The 25,174-nt window shown below is 41.6% G+C and overlaps 1 protein-coding gene across 1 annotated transcript in view; it reads right to left on the bottom strand.

Moving 5' to 3' along the window:
- The window catches only part of PRKCI (protein kinase C iota), a 555,904-nt gene that overhangs the window by 5,534 nt on the left and 525,196 nt on the right, over nt 1-25,174 (bottom strand). The window lies entirely within an intron of this gene.

Genomic DNA, 25,174 nt, shown 5'->3' with positions numbered 1-25,174 from the left:
GGAAAATTTGGAAAAAGTATGAAGAGACGACCAAGTCGCAGCCTTGCAAATCTGTTCTACAGAAGCATCGTTTTTAAATGCCCATGAGGAAGCCACAGCCCTAGTAGAATGAGCCGTAATTCTTTCCGGAGGCTGCTGTCCAGCAGTCTCATATGCCAAACGGATGATACTCTTCAGCCAAAAAGAAAGAGGTAGCCGTAGCTTTCTGACCCCTACGCTTTCCAGAAAAAACAATGAATAATGAAGATGATTGACGGAAATCCTTAGTCGCCTGCAAGTAAAACTAAAAAGCACGGACCACGTCCAAGTTATGCAACAGACGCTCCTTCTTAGAAGAAGGATTAGGACATAAAGAAGGAACAACAATTTCCTGATTAATATTCTTATTTGAAACAACCTTAGGAAGGAACCCAGGTTTGGTACGTAAAACCACCTTATCAGAATGAAAGATAAGATAAGGCGAGTCACATTGTAGTGCTGAAAGCTCAGAAACTCTATGAGCAGAAGAAATAGCAACCAAAAACAAAACTTTCCAAGATAACAACTTAATATCTATGGAATGCATGGGTTCAAACGGAACCCCTTGAAGAACATTAAGAACTAAATTCAAACTCCAGGGTGGAGGAATTGGTCTAAACACAGGCTTAATTCTGGTTAGAGCCTGACAAAAAGACTGAACGTCTGGAACATCTGCCAAACGTTTGTGTAGCAAAATTGACAAAGCAGAAATTTGTCCCTTTAAGGAACTCGCTGATAACCCTTTCTACAATCCTTCTTGGAGAAAAGACAGAATCCTGGGAATCCTAACCTTACTAAATGAGTAGCCTTTGGATTCACACCAAAAAAGATATTAACGCCATATCTTATGATAGATCTTTCTAGTCACAGGCTTACAAGCCTGAATCAACGTATCAATGACCGCATCAGAGAATTCCCGCTTAGATAAAATCAAGCGTTCAATCTCCAAGCAGTCAGCTGCAGAGAAATTAGATTTAGATGTTGGAAAGGACCTTGAATGAGAAGGTCCTGTCTCACTGGGAGTTTCCACGGAGGCAGAGAGGACATGTCCACTAGATCTGCATACCAAGTCCTGCATGGCCACGCAGACGCGATTAGAATTACTGAAGCTCTCTCCTGTATGATCCGAGCAATCACCCGGGGAAGGAGAGGAAACGGTGGAAACACATAAGCCAGGTTGAACGACCAAGGCATCTACTAGTTCGGCCTGAGGATCCCTCGACCTGGATCCGTATCTTGGGAGCTTGGCATTCTGTCGAGACGCCATCAGATCCAATTCCGGTTTGCCCCATCGGAGAATCAGTGAGGCAAATACCTCCGGATGGAGTTCCCACTCCCCCGGATTAAAAGCCTGTCGGCTTAAATAGTCCGCTTCCCAGTTGTCCACTCCTGGGATGTAGATCGCTGACAGATAAAAAAAAGAGTGGGTCTCTGCCCATTGAATTATCTTGGATACTTCTGTCATCGCTAAGGAACTCCTCATTCCTCCCTGATGATTGATGTAGGCCAGTCGTGATGTTGTCCGACTGGAATCTGATGAATTTGGCCGAAGCCAACTGAGGGCACGCCTGAAGCGCATTGAATATTGCTCTCAATTCCAGAATATTGATTGGAAGTAGAGACTCCGACTGAGTCCATACACCCTGAGCCTTCAGGGAATTTCAGATTGCACCCCAGCCCAGTAGACTGGCGTCCATTGTCACTATCATCCACGAGGGTCTGCGGAAACACGTCCCTTGGGACAGATGATCCGGCGACAACCACCAAAGAAGAGAGTCTCTGGTCTCTTGATCCAGATTTATCGGAGGAGATAAATTTGTATAGTCGCCATTCCACTGTCCGAGCATGCACAGTTGCAGTGGTTTGAGATGAAACTGAGCAAACGGAAAGAGGTCCATTGCCGCCACCATCAATCCAATTACCTCCATACACTGAGCCACTGATGGCCAAGGATTGGACTGAAGGGCTCGGCATGTATTTAGAATTTTCGACTTTCTGACCTCTGTCAGAAATATTTTCATGTCTATAGAATCTATCAGAGTTCCCAAGAAAGGAACCCTTGTCCGAGGAATTAGTGAACTCTTTTCTAGGTTCACCTTCCATCCGTGAGTTCTCAGAAAGGACAACACTGTGTCTGTATGAGATTTTGTCAGATAAGTTGACGCCTGAATCAAAATATAGTCCAGATAAGGCGCCAGTGCTATGCCCCGCGGCCTGAGAACCGCCAGAAGGGACCCTAGAACCTTCGTGAAGATCCTGGGTGCTGTGGCCAACCCGAAAGGAAGAGCCACGAACTGAAAATGTTTGTCCAGGAAGGCAAATGCATCCTTCAAGTCCACGGTAGTCATATATTGACCCTCCTGGATCATTGGTAAAATTGTTCGGATGGTCTCCATCTTGAAGGATGGAACTCTGAGAAACTTGTTTAGACTCTTGAGGTCTAAAATAGGTCTGAACGTTCCCTCTTTTTTGGGAACCACGAAAAGATTTGAGTAAAATCCCTGTCCCTGTTCTAATCTTGGAACGGGACGAATTACTCCCATAGTAGAGAGGTCTTTTACACAACGTAAGAACGCCTCTCTTTTATCTGGCTTACAGACAATTGAGAAAGAAGAAATCTCCCTCTTGGGAGAGAATTTTTGAATTCCAGTTGATACCCTTGGGACATGATTTCCAGTGTCCAGGGGTCCTGAACATCTCTTACCCAAGCCTGGGTAAAGAAAGAAAGTCTGCCCCCTACTAGATCCGGTCCCGGATCGGGGGCCGTCCCATCATGCTGTCTATGTAGCAGCAGCGGGCTTCTTGGGTTGCTTACCCTTGTTCCAAGCCTGGTTGGGTCTCCAGACAGACTTGGCCTGAGCAAAATTCCCTTCCTGCTTTTACAATTCCGAAAGGAACGAAAATTATTTTGTTTACCCCTCATCTTAACAGACTTATCCTGAGGTAGAGCGTGACCTTTACCTCCAGTAATGTCAGAAATGATTTCCTTCAACTCAGGCCCAAATAGGGTCTTACCCTTGAAAGTAATAGCTAAGAGCTTTGATTTAGATGACACATCAGCAGACCACGATTTTAACCATAACGCTCTACGTGCTAAAATGGCAAATCCTGCATTTTTCGCCGCCAATTTAGCAATTTGAAAGGCGGCATCTGTAATAAAACAATTAGCTAGCTTGAGAGCCCTAATTCTATCTAAAATGTCCTCTAAAGGGGTCTCAACCTTCAGAGACTCTTCTAGAGCATCAAACCAAAAAGCCGCTGCAGTAGTAACCGGAACAATGCAGGCTGTTGGTTGTAAAAGGAAACCCTGATGAATAAATAATTTCTTTAGAAGACCCTCTAACTTCTTATCTATAGGGTCTTTGAAAGCACAACTGTCCTCAATAGGGATAGTTGTACGCTTAGCCAGGGTAGATATAGCTCCCTCCACCTTAGGGACAGTCTGTTCCAAGAGTCCCGAATGGTGTCTGATATGGGATGCATTTTCTTGAAATTAGGGGGAGGAGAGAACGGTATACCCGGTCTGTCCCATTCCTTCTTTATAATCTCTGAAATTCTTTTAGGAACCGGAAAAACATCAGTGTAAGTGGATACTTCTAGATATTTGTCCATTTTACACAATTTCTCTGGTGGTACCAAATAGGGTCACAGTCATCCAGAGTCGCTAAGACCTCCCGAAGTAACAGGCGGAGGTGTTCTAGCTTAAATTTAAAGGACATGACGTCCGAATCTGTCTGTGGTAACATACTTCCTGGGTTAGAAAGTTCTCCCTCAGACAAAAGTTCCCTGACCCCCAACTCAGAGCCCTGTGAGGGTACATCGGAAATATCCAACAAAGCATCAGAGGACTCAGTATTCACATTAATTCCTGTCCTACTGCGTTTACCCTGTAACACTGGTAACTTAGATAATACCTCTGTAAGGGTAGTTGACATAACTGCAGCCATATCCTGCAGAGTAAAATAAAAAGACGCATTTGAGGAACTCTGCGTCGCTTGTGTGGGTGTAAATGGTTGTGACACTTGGGGAGAATTAGATGGCATATCCTGATTCTCTTCAGAATGAGGCACACTTTCTTTACATAAAATATGCTTTTTACATTGTAAGGCCCTTTCAGTACAAGTGGTACACAAAGTAAGAGGGGGTTCCACAATGGCTTCTAAACACGTAGAACAAGGAGTTTCCTCAAGTTCAGACATGTTAAACAGACTAGCAATAGCCACAATAGTCGTAAATCACCTTATTTATTGATTCAAAAAACTTTTAGAAAAAAGTGTACTGCACCTTTAAGAAATAAAAACGCAACAATTTTTCCCAAACTGCGCTAAAAACGCTAAACGATTATATATAACAATTCAATGTGACCAACAATAATTGCACCCTATAAGTAAAGGTGAAATTACCCTCTAAGAGACATTTTGATACAAAAAAAAAATATTTTAACAATGAAAATGACCCCTGCTGTGGCGCCTACCTGCCCTCAGGGTACTGAAAATTGACTCAACAACGATCCGGTAACTGGAAAACAACTTTAGGCCCCACCGGAGCTAATGCCTGCTTCTTAGTTAGAGAAAACTGTGCATCTCAGCGCGCAAAATAGGCAACACACATTATGGACGTCGTCTCTACAGTCTGCCTAACCGCATGGGAAGCGGTTTGAAAAAGAAAAGCCATGTGGTCCCCTGTACATATAATCCTCTAACAAATAACTGCAGCCCTATTGACCTTAAATATTAAATATATAATGTCAAGCTGCCTCTCCCAGTGTCAAGCCCCAATACAGATATGCAAACCGTAATAGCAATATGTATAAAACACAGGAATTTCAGTAACACCCTCAGTGACACAGGTCTACTGCTTACCCCTTCCCTTGGAGGGAAAAATGTCAGCCAGTTCTGATATAACAAGTCTCCTCAGAAATAAAAGACTGAACATACCTCAATGCTGCTTGTAGCATGACACCGTTCTCCACACTGAAGATTTCTCTTGCACTACCTTCAGTAGCTCTGTGGGAACCAAAATGGATCTTAGTTACGTCTGCTAAGATCATCAACCGGGCAGAAAAATGTCTTCATTCCATTTCTCCCTGAGGAAAATAGTACTCACCGGTACCATTTTAAAATAAAAAACTTCTTGATTGAAGAATCTAAAACTAACACCTCACTTTACCTCTTCCTATTACTAATACAGGCAAAGAGAATGACTGGGTTGGGAGGGAAGGGAGGAGCTATATATACAGCTCTGCTGTGGCACTCTTTGCCACTTCCTGTTAGCAGGAGGATAAATCCCACAACTAAGGATGAAATCCGTGGACTCGTCATATCTTTGTAAAAGAAAAGGGTATGATTGGGGTCCGTTTGTGAATACTTAGGGTACAATTGATGTGGTTGTACCCTCAATGGATCATAATTACACCTTTAAGGAACTAATATGTACCATTTAGTGGTATATAAGGTACAAATGTTTCCAACTGTCAAAGGATCCATGTCTGTACCATTTAATCCCCCCAAAAAGGTACAATCACTTGTGTGACTAAAAGTTGAGGGGGATGGGTGCTTCAAGGCTGCCAAACCCTGCAAATCCATATCATTTGTACACCTCAATTATTCATATTCACATAACTGGCAGTCACCCAAAATGAATGCAACATACATGTTGTACAGCAAAATAATTATGTTCAATTGTTGTTAGTAATATGCAAGAAGCAGGCAAAGCAAAAACAATACTTAATAACCCATATATTCAATGATACTGTTATGCTGGTTCAAAAACAAAATTTATGCTTACCTGATAAATTTCTCTCTCTTGTGGTGTATCCAGTCCACGGGTTCATCCATTACTTGTGGGATATTCTCCTTCCCAACAGGAAGCTGCAAGAGGACATCCACATCAGAGCTGTCTATATAGCTCCTCCCCTAACTGCCACCCCCAGTCATTTGACCGAAGACAAGCAAGAAAAAGGAGAAACTATAGGGTGCAGTGGTGACTGTAGTTTAAAAATAAAAAATACCTGCCTTAAAGTGACAGGGCGGGCCGTGGACTGGATACACCACAAGAGAAAGAAATTTATCAGGTAAGCATGAATTTTGTTTTCTCTTGTAAGGTGTATCCAGTCCACGGGTTCATCCATTACTTGTGGGATACCAATACCAAAGCTTTAGGACACGGATGAAGGGAGGGACAAGGCAGTCACTTAAACGGAAGGCACCACTGCCTGCAAGACCTTTCTCCCAAAAATAGCCTCAGAGGAAGCAAAAGTATCAAATTTGTAGAATTTAGAAAAAGTATGAAACGAAGACCAAGTCGCCGCCTTACAAATCTGTTCAACAGAAGCCTCATGTTTAAAAGCCCATGTGGAAGCTACCGCTCTAGTAGAATGAGCTGTAATTCTTTGAGGAGGCTGCTGGCCAGCAGTCTCATAAGCTAAATGGATTATGCTTCTCAGCCAAAAAGAAAGAGAAGTTGCCGGAGCCTTATGGCCTCTCCTCTTTCCAGAGTAGACGACAAACAATGCAGATGTTTGACGAAAAACATAATTTATGTAAGAACTTACCTGATAAATTCATTTCTTTCATATTAGCAAGAGTCCATGAGCTAGTGACGTATGGGATATACATTCCTACCAGGAGGGGCAAAGTTTCCCAAACCTTAAAATGCCTATAAATACACCCCTCACCACACCCACAATTCAGTTTAACGAATAGCCAAGAAGTGGGGTGATAAGAAAAAAGTGCGAAAGCATATAAAATAAGGAATTGGAATAATTGTGCTTTATACAAAAAAATCAAAACCACCACAAAAAAGGGTGGGCCTCATGGACTCTTGCTAATATGAAAGAAATGAATTTATCAGGTAAGTTCTTACATAAATTATGTTTTCTTTCATGTAATTAGCAAGAGTCCATGAGCTAGTGACGTATGGGATAATGATTACCCAAGATGTGGATCTTTCCACGCAAGAGTCACTAGAGAGGGAGGGATAAAATAAAGACAGCCAATTCCTGCTGAAAATAATCCACACCCAGAATAAAATTTTAATGAAAAAACATAAGCAGAAGATTCAAACTGAAAACACTGCCTGAAGTACGTTTCTACCAAAAACTGCTTCAAAAGAAGAAAACACAACAAAATGGTAGAATTTAGTAAAATTATGCAAAGAGGACCAAGTTGCTGCTTTGCAAATCTGATCAACCGAAGCTTCATTCCTAAACGCCCAGGAAGTAGAAACTGACCTAGTAGAATGAGCTGTAATCCTTTGAGGCGGAGTGTTACCCGACTCAACATAGGCATGATGAAATAAAGATTTCAACCAAGATGCCAAAGAAATGGCAGAAGCTTTCTGGCCTTTTCTAGAACCGGAAAAGATGACAAATAGACTAGAAGTCTTTCGGAAAGACTTAGTAGCTTCAACATAATATTACAAAGCTCTAACAGCATCCAAAGAATGCAATGATTTCTCCTTAGAATTCATAGGATCAGGACATAATGAAGGAACCACAATTTCTCTACTAATGTTGTTAGAATTCACAACCTTAGGTAAAAAATTCAAAAGAAGTTCGCAGCACCGCCTTATCCTGATGCAAAATCAGAAAAGGAGACTCACAAAAAAGAGTAGATAATTCAGAGACTCTTCTGGCAGAAGAGATCGCCAAAAGGAACAAAACTTTCCAAGAAAGTAATATAATGACCAAAGAATGCATGGGTTCAAAAGGAAGAGCTTGAAGAGCCCCCAGAACCAAATTCAAACTCCAAGGAGGAGAAATTGACTTAATGACAGGTTTTATACGAACCAAAGGTTGTACAAAACAATAAATATCAGGAAGATTAGCAAACCTTCTGTGAAAAAGAACAGAAAGAGCAGAGATTTGTCTTTCAAGGAACTTGCGGACAAACCTTTATCTAAACCATCCTGAAGAAACTGTAAAATTCTTGGTATTCAAAAAGAATGCCAAGAAAAAAGATGAGAAAGACACTAAGAAATATAAGTCTTCCAGACTCTATAATATATCTCTCTAGATACAGATTTATGAGCCTGTCACATAGTATCAATCACAGAGTCAGAGAAACCTCTTTGACTAAGAATCAAGCGTTCAAACTCCATACCTTAAAATTAAGGTTTTGAGACAGAAAGACTGGTCTTAACGGAAGAGTCCACGGTTGGCAAGAGGCCATCCGGACAAGATCCGCATACCAAAACCTGTGAGGCCATGCTGGAGCTACCAGCAGAACAAACGAGCATTCCTTTAGAATATTGGAGAATACCCTTGGAAGAAGAACTAGAGGCGGAAAGATATAGGCAGGATGACACTTGTAAGGAAGAAATAATGCATCCACTGCCTCCGCCCGAGGATCCCGGGATCCGGACAGATACCAGGGAAGTTTCTTGTTTAGATGAGAAGCCATCAGATCTATTTCTGGGAGTTCCCACATTTGAACAATCTGAGGAAATACCTCTGGGTGAAGAGACCATTCGCCCAGGTGCAACGTTTGGCGACTGAGATAATCCGCTTTCCAATTGTCCATACCTGGGATATGAACCGCAGAGATTAGACAGGAGCTGGATTCCGCCCAAACCAAAATTCGAGATACTTCTTTCATAACCAGAGGACTGTGAGTCCCTCCTTGATGATTGATGTATGCCACAGTTGTGACATTGTCTATCTGAAAACAAATGAACAACTCTCTCTTCAGAAGAGGCCAAGACTGAAAAAGCTCTGAAAATTGCACGGAGTTCCAAAATACTGATCGGAAATCTCACCTCCTGAGATTCCCAAACCCCTTGTGCCGTCAGATACCCCCACACAGCTCCCCAACCTGTAAGACTTGCATCTGATGAGATTATAGTCCAGGTCGGAAGAACAAGAAGCCCCCTGAACTAAACGATGGTGATCTGTCCACCATGTCAGAGAGTGTCGTATAATCGGTTTAAAGATATTAATTGAGATATCTTTGAGTAATCCCTGCACCATTGGTTCAGCATACAGAGCTGAAGAGGTCGCATGTGAAAAAGAGCAAAGGAGATCGCATCTGATGCGGCAGTCCTAAGACCTAAAATTTCCATGCACAAGGCTACCAAAGGGAATGATTGTGACTGAAGGTTTTGACAAGCTGATATCAATGTTAAACTTCTCTTGTCTGACAAGGACAGAGTCATAGACACTGAATCTATCTAGAAACCTAAAAAGGTTACCCTTGTCTGAGGAATCAATGAACTGATTAGTAAATTGAACCTCCAACCATGAACTTGAAGAAACAACACAAGTCGATACGTATGAGATTCTTCGAAAATGAGAAGACTGAGCAAATACCAAGATATCGTCCAAATAAGGAAATACCAAAACCCTGTTCTCTGATTACAGAAAGAAGGGCACCGAGAACCTTTGAAAAAAATTCTTGGAACTGAGGCTAGGCCAAACGGTAGAGCCAAAAAAACTGGTAATGCTTGTCTAAAAAGAGAATCTCAGACACTAAAAGTGATCTGGATGAATCGGAATATGCAGATACACATCCTGTAAATCTATTGTAGACATATAATGCCCTTGCTAAACAAAAAACAGGATAGTCCTACAGTAACCATCTTGAATGTTGGTATCCTTACATAACGATTCAATATTGATAGATCCGGAACTGGTCTGAAGGAATTGACCTTCTTGGTACAATGAAGAGATAAAATAAAACCCCAGCCCCTGTTCCAGAACTGGAACTGGCATAATTACTCCAACCAACTCTAGATCTGAAACACATTTCAGAAATGCTGAGCCTTTGCTGTGTTAACTGGGACACGGGAAAGAAAAAAATCTCTTAGCAGGAGGCCTTAACTGAAGCCAATTCTGTACCTTTCTGAAACAATGTTCTGAAACCAGAGATTGAGAACGGAATTGATCCAAATTTCTTTGAAGAAAACGTAATCTGCCCCATACCAGCTGAGCTGGAATAAGGGCCGCACCTTCATGGGTACTTAGGAGCTGGCTATAGATTTCTATAAGGCTTGGATATATTCCAAACTGGAAATAGTTTCCAAACTGATACCGCTCCTGAGGATGAAGGATCAGGCTTTTGTTCCTTGTTGTGAGGAAAGGAACAAAAAAGATTAGACCTAAATTTACCTTAGATTTTTTATCCTTTGGTAAAAAAGTTCCCTTCCTTCCAGAAACAATTGAAATAATAATTTAATACCCTGGAAAGAAAGGGAAAGCAAAGTTGACTTAGAAGACATATCAGCATTCCAAGTTTAATCCATAAAGCTTTTCTAGCTAAAATAGCTAGAGACATATACCTGACATCAACTCTAATGATATCAAAGATGGTATCACCAATAAAATTATTAGCATGTTATAGAATAATAATAATGCTATAAATTATGATCTGTTACTTGTTGCGCTAAAGCTTCTAACCAAAAAGTTGAAGCTGCAGCAACATCCGCTAAAAATATAGCAGGTCTAAGAAGATTACCTGAACATAAGTAAGCTTTTCTTAGAAAGGATTCAATTTCCCTTAAATAAAGTACTATATGCCGTAGGAATAGTAGTACATTTAGCAGGAGTAGAGACAGCCCCATAACCTTTAGGGATTTTGTCCCAAAAAAACTCTAATCTGTCAGATGGCACAGGATATAATTGCTTAAACGTTTAGAAGGAGTAAAAGAATTACCCAAATTATTCCATTCCCTGGAAATTACTTCAGAAATAGCATCAGGGAGATAAAACACTTCTGGAATAACTACAGGAGATTTAAAAACCTTATTTAAACGTTTAGATTTAGTATCAAGAGGACCAGAATCCTCTATTTCTAATGCAATTAATACTTCTTTAAATAAAGAACGAATAAATTCCATCTTGAACAAATACAAAGATTTATCAGTATCAGAATGATGATGTTCATTTAAAAATTCATCTGAAAAAAGAGAAGTTTTAAAAGACTTTTATGTAAACTAGAAGGAGAAATAACAGACATAGCCTTCTTAATGGATTTAAAAAAATAAAATCTCTTATGTTTATCAGGAACACTCTGAAAATTAAATGTTGACGGAACAGCAACAGGTAATGTAACAGTACTAAAGGAAATTTTATCTGCATTAATAAGTTTGTCATGACATGCAATACAAACAACAGCTGGAGAAACAGATACCAAAAATTATAGCAGATACACTTAGCTTGGTAGCTCCAGCACTAGACAGCGATTTTCCTGTAGTATCTTCTGACTCAGATGCAACGTGAGACATCTTGCAATATGTAAGAGAAAAAACAACATATAAAGCAAAATTGATCAAATTCCTTAAATGACAGTTTCAGGAATGGGAAAAAATGCCAAAGAACAAACTTCTAGCAACCAGAAGCAATGAAAAAATGAGACTAAAATAATGTGGAGACAAAAGCGACGCCCATATTTAGCGCCAAATCAGACGCCCACATTATTTGGCGCCTAAATGCTTTTGGCACCAAAAATGACGCCACATCCGGAACGCCGACATTTTTGGCGCAAAATAACGTCAAAAAATGACGCAACTTCCGGCGACACGTATGACGCCGGAAACGGAAAATAATTTTTGCGCCAAAAAAGTCCGCGCCAAGAATGACGCAATAAAATGAAGCATTTTCAGCCCCCGCGAGCCTAACAGCCCACAGGGAAAAAAGAGTCAAATTTTTGAAGGTAAGAAAAAATGATTAATTCAAATGCATTATCCCAAATATGAAACTGACTGTCTGAAAAATAAGGAAAGTTGAACATTCTGAGTCAAGGCAAATAAATGTTTAAATACATATATTTAGAACTTTATAAACAAAGTGCCCAACCATAGCTTAGAGTGTCACAGAAAATAAGATTTACTTACCCCAGGACACTCATCTACATGTTTGTAGAAAGCCAAACCAGTACTGAAACGAGAATCAGCAGAGGTAATGGTATATATAAGAGTATATCGTCGATCTGAAAAGGGAGGTAAGAGATGAATCTCTACGACCGATAACAGAGAACCTATGAAATAGACCCCGTAGAAGGAGATCACTGCATTCAAATAGGCAATACTCTCCTCACATCCCTCTGACATTCACTGCACGCTGAGAGGAAAACCGGGCTCCAACTTGCTGCGGAGCGCATATCAACGTAGAATCTAGCACAAACTTACTTCACCACCTCCATCGGAGGCAAAGTTTGTAAAACTGAATTGTGGGTGTGGTGAGGGGTGTATTTATAGGCATTTTAAGGTTTGGGAAACTTTGCCCCTCCTGGTAGGAATGTATATCCCATACGTCACTAGCTCATGGACTCTTGCTAATTACATGAAAGAAATCCTTAGTAGCTTGCAAATAAAACTTTAAAGCACGAACCACGTCAAGATTGTGTAACAGACGTTCCTTCTTTGAAGAAGGATTAGGACACAGTGACGGAACAACAATTTCCTGATTGATATTCCTATTAGATACTACCTTAGGAAGAAACCCAGGTTTGGTACGCAAAACTACCTTATCTGCATGGAAGATCAGATAAGGGGAATCACACTGCAAGGCAGATAACTCTGAAACTCTTCGAGCCGAAGAGATAGCTACTAAAAACAGAACTTTCCAAGATAAAAGCTTGATATCTATGGAATGCAAGGGTTCAAACGGAACCCCTTGAAGAACTTTAAGAAGTAAATTTAAACTCCATGGCGGAGCAACAGGTTTAAAAACAGGCCTGATTCTAACCAAAGCACGACAAAACGCCTGAACGTCTGGAACATCAGCCAGGCGCTTGTGCAAAAGAATAGACAGAGCAGAAATCTGTCCCTTTAAGGAACTAGCCGATAATCCCTTTTCCAATCCTTCTTGGAGAAAATATAGTATCCTAGGAATCCTGACCTTACTGCACGAGTAACCCTTGGATTCACACCAATGAAGATATTTACACCATATCTTATGACAGATTTTCCTGGTGACAGGCTTTCGAGCCTGAATCAAGGTATCAATGACCGACTCGGAGAAACCACGTTTTGATAAAATCAAGCGTTCAATCTCCAAGCAGTCAGACGCAGAGAAATTAGATTTGGATGTTTGAATGGACCTTGGAGTAGAAGGTCCTGCCTCAGCAGCAGAGTCCATGGTGGAGAGGATGACATGTCCACCAGATCCGCATACCAAGTCCTGCGTGGCCACACAGGCGCTATCAAAATCACTGAAGCTCTCTCCTGCTTGATCTTGGCAATCAGACGAGGGAGGAGAGGAAACGGTGGAAACACATAAGCCAGGGTGAAGGACCAGGGCACTGCTAGAGCATCTATCAGCGCTGCCTGGGGATCCCTTGATCTGGACCCGTAACAAGGAAGCTTGGCGTTCTGACGAGACGCCATCAGATCCAGTTCTGGTTTGCCCCAAAGTTGAATCAGCTGGGCAAATACCTCCGGATGAAGCTCCCACTCCCCCGAATGAAAAGTCTGCCGACTTAGAAAATCCGCCTCCTCTTCTCTACTCCTGGGATATGGATAGCTGAGAGATGGCAAGAGTGAACCTCTGCCCATAGAATTATCTTGGAAACCTCCATCATTGCCAGGGGACTCCTTGTTCCCCCCTGATGGTTGATATAGGCTACAGTCGTGATATTGTCCGACTGAAATCTGATGAACTTGGCCGCAGCTAGTTGAGGCCAAGCCTGAAGAGCATTGAATATTGCTCTTAGTTCCAGAAAGTTTATCGGAAGGAGGGCTTCCTCCCGAGTCCACGAACCCTGAGCCTTCAGGGAGTTCCAGACTGCGCCCCAGCCCAGAAGGCTGGCATCTGTTGTCACTATAGTCCACTCTGGCCTGCGGAAACTCATTCCCCTGGACAGATGGACCCGAGATAACCACCAGAGAAGAGAATCCCTGGTCTCTTGATCCAGATTTAACAGAGGAGACAAATCTGTGTAGTCCCCATTCCACAGGTTGAGCATGCAAAGTTGCAGTGGTCTGAGATGTAGGCGGGCAAACGGAACTATGTCCATTGCCGCTACCATTAGGCCGATCATTTCCATACACTGAGCCACTGATGGCCGAGAAGTGGAATGAAGAGCACGGCAAGAAGTTAGAAGTTTTGATATCCTGACTTCTGTCAGAAAAATTTTCATTTCTACTGAATCTATCAGAGTTCCTAGGAAGGAAACTCTTGTGAGAGGAGAGAGAGAACTATTTTCTATGTTCACTTTCCACCTGTGAGACCTCAGAAAGGCCAGAACAATGTCCGTATGGGACTTGGCGATTTGAAAAGTAGACGCCTGAATCAGAATGTCGTCTAGGTAAGGGGCTACCGCTATGCCCCGCGGCCTTAGAGCCGCCAGAAGGGACCCTAGAACCTTCGTAAAGATTCTTGGTGCCGTGGCTAACCCGAACAGCCACAAACTGGTAATGCCTGTCTAGGAAGGCGAACCTGAGGAACTGATGATGATCTCTGTGAATCGGAATGTGGAGATAAGCATCCTTTAAGTCCACGGTAGTCATATATTGACCCTCCTGGATCATAGGGAGGATGGTTCGGATTGTCTCCATCTTGAAGGATGGGACCCTGAGAAATTTGTTTAGGATCTTGAGATCCAAGATAGGTCTGAAAGTTCCCTCTTTTTTGGGAACTATAAACAGGTTTGAATAAAAACCCAGCCCCTGTTCCTCTCTTGGAACTGGGTGGATCACTCCAATAACCAGTAGGTCTTGAACACAACGTAAGAATGCCTCTCTTTTTATCTGGTTTACAGATAGTTGTGAGAGATTAAATCTCCCCTTTGGAGATGAACCTTTGAATTGCAGAAGATATCCCTGGGAAACAATCTCTAGCGCCCAGGGATCCTGGACCTCTCTTGCCCAAGCCTGAGCGAAGAGAGAAAGTCTGCCCCCTACTAGATCCAGTCCCGGATCGGGGGCTACTCCTTCATGCTGTCTTAGAGGCAGCCGCAGGTTTCTTGGCCTGCTTCCCCTTGTTCCAAGCCTGGTTAGGTCTCCAGACTGGTTTGGACTGGGCGAAATTTCCCTCTTGTTTTGCATTAGAGGAAACTGAGGCTGCGCCACTCTTTAAGTTTCAAAAGGAACGAAAATTATTCTGTTTGGTCCTCTTATTGGACCTATCCTGAGGAAGGGCGTGACCTTTTCCTCCAGTAATATCAGAAATGATCTCCTTCAGACCAGGCCCGAATAGGGTCTGTCCCTTGAAGGGGATGTTAAGAAGCTTAGACTTTGAAGTAAAGTCTGCTGACCAGGACTTAAGCCATAGCGCCCTACGCGACAAAATGGCAAAACCTGAACTCTTAGACGTTAGTTTGGTTAACTGAAAAACGGCGTCAGAAATAAAGGAATTAGCTAACCTAAGAGCTTTAATCCTGTCTAGAAAGTCGTCTAGCGGAGTCTCCACCTGCAGAGCCTCCTCAAGAGACTCTAACCAAAAAGCCGCTGCAGCAGTAACTGGGGCTATGCATGCAAGAGGCTGGAGAATAAAACCTTGATGAATAAAAATTTTCTTAAGGAGACCCTCCAATTTTTTATCCATAGGATCTAGGAAAGCACAACTGTCCTCGACGGGGATAGTTGTACGCTTAGCTAGGGTAGAGACTGCTCCCTCCACCTTAGGGACCGTCTGCCACGAGTCCCGTACGGCGGCATCTATGGGAAACATCTTTTTGAAAGCAGGAGGGGGAGAGAACGGCACACCTGGTCTATCCCATTCCTTAGAAATAATTTCCGAAAACCTCTTAGGGACTGGAAAAACATCAGTGTAAACAGGCACTGCAAAGTATTTGTCCATTTTACACAATTTCTCTGGAACCACAATGGGGTCACAATCGTCCAGAGTCGCTAAAACCTCCCTAAGCAATAAGCAGAGGTGTTAAGGCTTAAATTTAAACGCTGTCATTTCAGAATCAGACTGAAGCAACCCCTTCCCTGAGTCTGAAATGTCACCCACAGATAGAAGCTCACCTGCCTCAGCTTCTGAGTATTGTGAGGGTATATCGGACACAGGCATTAAAGCGTCAGAAAGCTCTGTATGAGTTCTAGCCCCAGAGCTGTCTCGCTTTCCTTGTAACCCTGGCAGTTTGGAAAATACCTCTGTGAGGGTAGCCTTCATAACTGCCACCATGTCCTGTAAGGTAAAAGAATTAGACACGCTAGAGGTACTTGGCGTAGGTTCTGACACATGGGGAGAGCTAGATGGCATAATCTCCCTTTTTTCAGTCAGAGAATCCCCTGGAGATAAATCATTAAGCGCCATAATATGGTCTTTATAGTTTATAGAAATTTCAGTACATTTGGTACACATTCTAAGAGGGGGTTCCACCATGGCTTCTAAACATATTGAACAAGGCGTTTCCTCTATGTCAGACATGTTTAACAGACTAGTAATGAGACAAGCAAGCTTGGAAAACACTTTAATAAAGGTGAAACAGCAATTAAACAAAAACGTTACTGTACCTTTAAGAGAAAAAAACTAACACTTAAAACTGCAAAAAGTGTAAAAATATAGTAAAGTCTTTGAAATTTTTACAGTGTGTGTAAGGGACTAAAGCAAAATTGCACCCACTCGCTAATGGATGATTAACCGCTTAGGCCCCAAACCGGATTTAAAAACGTTAAAAAACATTACAAGACAGTTAAGCACCCTGCCATAGCTCTGCTGAGGCTCCTACCTGCCCTCAAGTACGATTTTGTGCAGAAATAAACCCCTTATAATGGTCCTCAGGTGCCAGAGGACTCCTCTAGGGAAGCTGGATGTCTCAGTCTGAATTAAAACTGCGCATTTAGAGAGCTAAAATAGGCCCCTCCCACCATGCACTGGATGCCAGAGGGGCCTTAAAAAAATACTCCTAAGAGTATATGATTAGCTATGTGGAAACTAGGCCCCAAATAAAGAGTTATCTCCCTCAGAGAAAAAACGTCCTATTTTTGAATTCATGTAAACGTTTAACTGTCACTAAGTAATAAGAGTATTACCCTTTTTTGTAAGCATGATCCCAGTCGCTGTTAAATCACTGCATGAGACTTACCTCAAATACACAAGGCTCTGTCAGCATTTTCTAGAACTCATTCATCTCTCTAGAAATAAATATACTGAACATACCTCAAAGCAGGTAATCTGCAGACCGTTCCCCCAACTGAAGTTGTCCCATACTCTTCAGTTATGTGTGAGAACAGCAATGGACCTTAATTACAAACCGCTAAGATCATCAACCTCCATGCAGAATTCTTCTTCTAATTTCTGCCTGAGAGTAAAACAGTACAATGCCGGTACCGTTTAAAAATAACAAACTTTTGATTGAAGGTAAAACTACACTAAGTCACCACATATCTCTTGATACTTCCTATCTTGTCGAGAGCTGCAAGAGAATGACTGGGGGTGGCAGTTAGGGGAGGAGCTATATAGACAGCTCTGCTGTGGGTGTCCTCTTGCAGCTTCCTGTTGGGAAGGAGAATATCCCACAAGTAATGGATGAACCCGTAAACTGGATACACCTTACAAGAGAAATAGCAAACAAGCACTTAACATTTTAATGTTTATATTTAGAGCATCTGTTGGTTGAAAGTTCTTTGACATGTGTAACACAGCTCCATCTATTGGTAGCAGGTTCATCACCAAAATGTGTACTGGGGAAATAGACTAATTTGCATATATTTTGCATAGAGTGATAATTCAATGTATGGTTGTGAGTTTTATCGTTTATCCCTCCCCCAAATCCCCCCTCTTTTTGTTAGAGTTATACTTTACTATTATGTTGTTTTCTATTTTCTATATATTTATGTTTTATGTGGCATGCCACCCTTAATTAAATGGGGTGATTTTAGAGTCTAGTACAGAGCGATATAAAACACATTGAGCAGTTCTTTTTGGAACTGGTTGTTTAGCCTGGTTCTTTCAGGTGGTTCTGTAGCAGTCTTTGGATTTGCTATATGGCTACAGTATTCAAACTTTTATAAAACTGCAGTGTGGCTATTGTAATACTGTCTGAAAAAGAACACATTAAATGAATGCATATTTGAATGTTATATACTAAATTTAATGAAACAGCATTTGTAATATACTGTGATGAGTACAAATTTGCCATCATGAGGTACAACGGGCTTGTCACTGGGGCAGTACCCTTAAAAGGCCAGATTTACACCATATTTTAAGGGTACAATAGGTCCAATCTAGTCACCAAAAGTACATATTTGCCTTTGAAAGGTACAATCTGCAAGGGTACTAATTTGTACCCATGTTAAAGGGTACAGCGGGTGTACCTTTGAGTGACCTCTAAAGGTACAATTTTTGCACATTTTTCTGACAGTGTAGATGTGAACAATCTGTACACAATTATACCACATATACAGGGACTGTCAGCAGTCAGAAATGCAATTTTGGCCTCGAATACGTATAACGGTCCCTTGTAGAATATTTGCTAACTTTGGTGGAATTTAATTTGAATAAACACAATTTTAAATTTGAGGATTCTTTTTATCTGCAAGTCTCGGGCTCTGTTTTGGGTTCGAACCTAGTCCCTTCTTATGCTAATCTATACATGTCCTCCTTTGAGGAGGAAGACATTTGGAGGTCTGTTGGTTCGTCTATCAAAAAGAGATTTATAGGCGATATTTCTTTCATAAACGGTGGTGAGAGTCTACAAGCTATTACTCCAGGGAATGATACTCCTGTCCAATAGGAGGAGACAAAGAATCCCAAAACTCTAAGAGCCCTTAAAAAACTCCCACCTCACTGGTAAACCTGAATTATCTTTTTCTTTGCAAGAGGAAGGTGAAAAATGGAGGTGATCCAAGTGTTCTTCTGTGAGAGGGGTGCTCAGACCGATTTGATGGTCATTTTCCCCACAGAGAGCTACTGTTTGGATAGAGGGAAGCTTATGGATTATTGCACAATTACAGCGAGTGAGAGTAAGTCACAGGCACCGATCCCTAGCCTCCTCCTGTTAGATCAATTGTTTTACTCCACATACACAGGTCTTCTGCTGTACAGCAATGGATTAGCTATCTGCAGTTTTTTTTCTGCAGATGGTAAGCCCAGTAGTGTTGGTGCTTGTTAGGCAAGTATGTAGTTAATATTTAAGTGGGCACTCACTTAGCCTATTAGTAGGTACACTTTGTTTTGTATATCAGAGTCAGGGGCCTATAATGACAGGCATTATTTATTATAGGTCATGTATGCGATTTTGGGCTGCAGGAACCTTTATTTTTACACCCTATATTTTACTTTTTTGTAGTGCGTGTCAGGTTTTACGAGTGTCTTATTTAGGTTTTTGAATTCATTATTTTTGTTTAGAGTGCGCCGGCTATGTTTTGTGCGCCTTGTTTATTTAGTGTGTAGGCTTTGCACACATTGGCTTGATTGTAAGCGTTGTCCTTTGTTTCTGTGCACATACATGTAGTTTTCCGTTTAGTGCACTGCTCAGACATGCGTGTGCAGTCTTTATAGCATGCTTCAGTTTTGTGCGAGTAGGCTATTTAGTTAGTGCACCTTGGCAGTTTGCACGTTTGTCAGTTTGTGTTGTGAGCTCTTAGTATTTTCTCTTCAGTCTTCCCCCTCTGCGATATCATGCTATGTCAGATTAACACACAGCGCTTTATGGATGCATACAGTTTTATTGTGGAGGGGGTATGTTTTTTTCTATACTGTCTAGAGCTGCATTATTGGGATGTAAGGTTCTATGCTTTTGTTTTTGCTTGCCAATTTTACTTAATTAAATCCTTTAATATAATTTGTCTACCACATTGTTTGTAATTTCTCAGTTTTTTCAGCAAATGGATTTACTTTTTAGGCCAGCAATTAGTATTGCTTGTGTTGCTGCATTCTCTACTCTTTGATGTGTTAGCTTATCTAAGCAGTTTTCTGACAAATCTGCTTGTATACAGTTTTTAAATCAGTTAAGATTTATAAGGTTAGCTAACGCTTTCATTTGTGACTCTGTTGTTGACAATAACATAATTTATGCTTACCAGATAAATTCCTTTCCTTCCTGAAGAGTCCACGACTTCATTCCTTACTGTTGGGAAATACAACACCTGGCCACCAGGAGAAGGCAGACACACCCCAGCCAAAGGTTTAAATATCCCTCCCACTTCCCCTATCCCCCAGTCATTCTGCTGAGGGAACAAGGAAAAGTAGGAGAAAAATCAGGGTATAAGAAGTGCCAGAAAAAAAATATAAAAAGGGAGCCGCCCATCAAAAAAAAAAAATTACGGGTGGGGTCATGGACTCTCCCTGCCAGGAAGGAAAGGAATTTATCTGGTAAGCATAAATTATGTTTTCCTTCCATAAGGCAGGGAGAGTCCACGACTTCATTCCTTACTGTTGGGAAAACTATACCCAAGCTCCAGAGGACACTGAATGAATAACGGGAGGGAACAGAAAAAAGAGACGGACCCTATTCTTAGGGCACCACAGCCTGCAAAACTTTTCTCCCGAAAGCTGCTTCAACCGAAGCAAACACATTAAACTTGTAAAATTTAGAAAAAATGTGTAAGGAGGACTAGGTAGCCGCCTTACAAATATGATCCATTGAGGCTTTGTTCTTAAAAGCCCAAGAGGAAGCCACTGCTCTAGTGGAATGAGCCATTATCCTCTCAGGAGGCTGTCGTCCTGTTGTCTCATAACCTAAGCGGATGACACTCCACAACCAGAAAGATAGAGAAGTCGTAGTAGCCTTCTGCCCCATACGCTTCCCCGTATAGATGACAAACAAAAAGGAAGATTGTCTGAATTCCTTAGTTGCCTGAATATAGAAATTCAAGGCACGAACCACATCTAGATCGTGAAGAAAACTTTCCTTCGCTGAAGAAGGATTAGGACACAAGGAAAGAACAATGTCTTGATTAATGTTACGATTCAACACCACCTTAGGGAGGAACCTTAGTTTAGCTTGCAACGTCTCTGATCTGTGAGAAATATTCTCATGGATATGAAGTCTATGATTGTCCCCAGGAAAAGCACCCTTGTACTTGGAGTAAGAGAACTCATCATCCATGTGATCGAAGTAGACTGAGAAGGGACTCTGAATGTTCTTCCGCTAGACTAAAAGATATCGTCCAGGTAAGGTGCAACTGCAATACCTTGTTTTCTGGCAACAGCTAGAACCTTTGTAAATATCCTTGGAGCAGTAGCTAGGCTATGAACTGGAAGTGCTGGTCCAGAAAAGCAAACTTCAGGAACTGAAAATGTTCCCTGTGAATCGGAACGTGAAGGTATGCATCCTTCAGGTCTATTGTGGCCATAAACTGTCCTTTCTGAACCAGAGGAAGGATTGACCGTACTGTCTCCGTCTTGAAAGAGGGAACGCTCAGAAACTTGTTTAGGCACTTTAGGTCCAGAATAGGATGAAAAGTTCCCTCCTTTGGAACCACAAAAAGGTTTGAATAAAACCCCAAACCTCTTTCTGCTGTAGGTACCGGGACAATTACTCCTAGAGAGGAGAGATCCCATACGCAGAAGGCAGCCCTCTTTTCTGGAGAGTAGGAACCTGCCCCTGGGGGGATAAGACTTGAATCCTATCCTGTATCCCTAAGATACAACCTCCAGGACCCAAGGATCCTGTACATCCTGGAACCAAGTGCCTGAAAACAGAGAGACACATTCTACCTCCTACTCGATCCGATACCGGATCGGGGGCCACACCTTCATGCCGATTTGTTCTCAGCGGGCATCTTAGTCTGTTTGGACTTATTCCAGGAGTGAGCGGGCTTCCAAGTACTCTTGGGCTGCTCAGACTTGGAAGAGGACTGCTGCTGTTGTGACTTGTCAGCACGAAAAGAACAAAAATCAGACACTTGCCGTCCCATAGGCCTATTCTTTTTATCTTGCAGTAGGAAGGCACCTTTCCCTCCTGTAACCGTAGAGATAATGGAGTCCAGCCCTGGACCGAATAAAATCTTCCCCTTGAAGGGAAGAAAAAGGAGTCTGGATTTAGAAGTCATATCCGCATACCAAGACTTCAACCAGAGAGCCCGGCGGGCTAGAACAGCAAAGCCAGCAACCATTGCATTTATGCGAATAATCTGCATATTCGCGTCACAGATGAAGGAGTTAGCAATTCTCAGTGCCTTAATTCTCTCCTGAATATCCTCGATGGGAGTCTCCGCCTCAGTGAGCTCCGACAGAGTGACGCACCAGTAGGTAGCTGCTCCAGCTGCCGCCGGTTGAAAAAAAAACCTTGTATGTTGAAACATCTTCCTCAGAAAAGTTTTCCTTTTTTTTTTTATCCATAGGATCTCTAAACGAAGAACTATCCTCCAGAGGGATAGTAGTATGCTTAGCCAGCGTGGAGATAGCCCCAACCACCTTCGGGATGGAGCCCCACAAATCTAATTGAGAGTCAGGGACCGGGAATAATTTTTTTTAAAGTAGACAAGGGGGAAAAGAATTTCCTACTCTTTCCCATTCGTTACCAATAATGTTCGCCATTTTAACTGGCACAGGAAAAGTCAGAGGGACCTTCCTATCTTTTTAAACCCTCTCTAATTTAGGGATATTAGGCTCCTCAGGGAGTGTAGTCTATGGAACCTCTAGAGTAAACAGAACCTCCTTTAATAAAAAACACAGACGCTCAGTTTTAAATCTAATGGAGGGTTCCTCCGCTAGAGGTTTAGTAACTGAAGTCTCCGACCCACAGACACCACCGATTGTAACTGCGCGGTAAAGTCCGCTGGAAAAAGCCCCCTCCAGATGGAGAATTAGTTGAGCCGCAGGGAAGTGCATGTGGAGCGGGTAATGTAGAATTGTTAGTAATTACTCTGGACCCAGATTCCTGAGAAGTAGACTGCTCAGAAGGGCTAATAGCGCTATGAGAATTAGCAAGCTGGTCTCCCCCCTTCTTAGACTTTAGAACAGTGTTTAGGCAAATGGAACAAAATTGAGCAGGCGGGCAAACCACAGCCTCCTCACAATATAAACAGGAATTATTAATAGTGATGTACCGAAATGGAAATTCTGGACCGAAACCGAATCCGAAAACCGAAACTAATTCCGAAAATGTATTTTTTCAAATTATTTTCAAATTTTCTTTTAGTTTTTTTTTGTTGCATAATTAGAGCCAATAAAAAAGCCCACACTTTTATTGAAAGTAACACACTAAAATTGGACAAAAATATCTTAAAACAATAATATGCTACATAATAATTTTACCAAGAAAAAAAAAGGCAAAAAATAATGCAATTTTCGGCTAAAATGTGTCTGCGACCAAAAATCTTGGTGCATCCCTACTTCAAAAAATTATAAATGTCAATATACTGTATTATTCTTCATTTAGTTCTATGTAACAGAATCATATTTAACAGCTTTTTTTTACCAATTATCCAAATAAAGTATAGTCCTAGAAAACTCATTGTATGCAGAACAGTAAGTCAAGTAACAAACCTAAACAGCAGCTCTAGGCTAGCATCAAATTTGAAACATGCTACACAATAATTTTACCGAAAATAACAGGCAAAATACCCGAAAACCGAAATAGCCAAAAATGCAATTTTCGGCCGAAACTTTCTGTGGCCGAAATTTCGGTGCATCCCTAATTATTAATCAGTACAGAAGGAGCGGAACCTTCTAATGTAGTATCAGAGTCCTCCATAGCTTTGTATACCCACAGAAGGACAATCAAAAAGAAACGCTTTTATTTAAAAAAAATGGCACCTTAATATTTCCGAATGGCTGGGGCACTCACCATCTCCTAGACCCAGATAGCTAACAGTGAAAATACTCTCCTCAGGAGTGATGTCTGCAGCAGGATCTTAGGAAAAGAGACCACACCTGGTCATGTGGTACGTAAGACAGGACTTCCCCTGCTATTAAAAATGGCCCCAAGCTATTATGAGCTGCACAACACTTCAAAAACGAAAGTGAAGCCTGTTTGTTCCAAGCCAAAAACACACAGCCTATGAGCCTATAAAAACTCACATTAAGCAGATATTAATCCCCAAACTGTTCAAATAATCTCCCTGGAGATATTAACCCTTGATCCTATCGAGGTATAAAGGAGCCACACTGTGACCCTGTATAGCGTTTTAAAATGTATATATAAAAAACAGTGTTACCCTCCAGGATCCGTGCTGTGGAACAGACACAGCCTCTCAAGTGTGACAGTCTTGCAGCAGCGCTTCTGACATGGACTTGAGTGTCTAGCAGCAAGCAGTGAAACTTGTCAACACTGATTGCCCAGTAGCTGTTAGCGACAGTCTGTATGGGTACGCAGAAAAACAACTTTCCCTGCATTTCCAGACTCTAACTTTCATTAATACTCTCACCGAGATGTTGACATGATTACTTAAAACTCAGGTGTCTCGGGTTCGCTAGGAATACTCCATGCAATCTGTAAGTGCTCCGCAAGGCTTGAGAAATGTGCACAAAGTAGATTTCCAGTGCCTTCAGTAGTGATAATTCAGAAGGTTCCATTGTATAATTGAAATGATGTATGTGACAGTTTTCAACAGCTGTTTTACCCGGAAAGACTGGGGGGGGGGGGGGGGGGGGGTTAGGTATAGGCCTCAAATACAATTGCGCCGCCACCACAGGCCTTACTGTTCCGGTACTTTTATGCTGCTCAAATCTACGTAAATTGGGCTCTAAGTTATCAGTAAGTGCTGCTTTAGACAAATTTGTTTAAACAGAGCTTGGATGTTGTCTCGATTAGCTGATATTCAGTGGATTTATCAGCTCATTAACGCGGCTTTAAAGTAGGTCGGCCATCTTGGAAGCGTCTCCCAGTGTGCATTTTTTTTAAACAACCTAAATAAAACTTTCTTAGCTTAAAAGGACAGTCTAGTATAAATTAAACTTTCATTATTCAGACAGGAATCAACTTTCTAATTTACTTTTATCATCAAATTTGCTTTTTTCTCTTGGTATTCTTAGTTTAAACTAAACATAGGTAGGCTCATATGCTAATTTCTAACCATTTGAGGGCTGCCTCTTATCACATGCTTTTTAAATCTCTTTTCAACACAAAGAGACAGAAAGTACATGTGGGCCATATAGATAACACTGTGTTCAGGCACAGGGGGTTATTTAAGATTCAGCACAAAACAATGCTAAATTTAAGACAATAGATAAAAAGTCACAGTCATGTGATCAGGGGGCTGGAAGAAGGTTCCTAGATATAAGGTAATCACAGAGGTCAAAAGCATATTAATATAACTGTGTTGGTTATGCAAAACTGGGGAATGGGTAATAAAGGGATTATCTATCTTAAAACAATAA

This window comes from Bombina bombina, chromosome 4, assembly GCF_027579735.1.
Source record: "Bombina bombina isolate aBomBom1 chromosome 4, aBomBom1.pri, whole genome shotgun sequence".
Classification (NCBI taxonomy): domain Eukaryota; kingdom Metazoa; phylum Chordata; class Amphibia; order Anura; family Bombinatoridae; genus Bombina; species Bombina bombina.
This window is presented reverse-complemented; position numbering and strand designations above follow the sequence as displayed.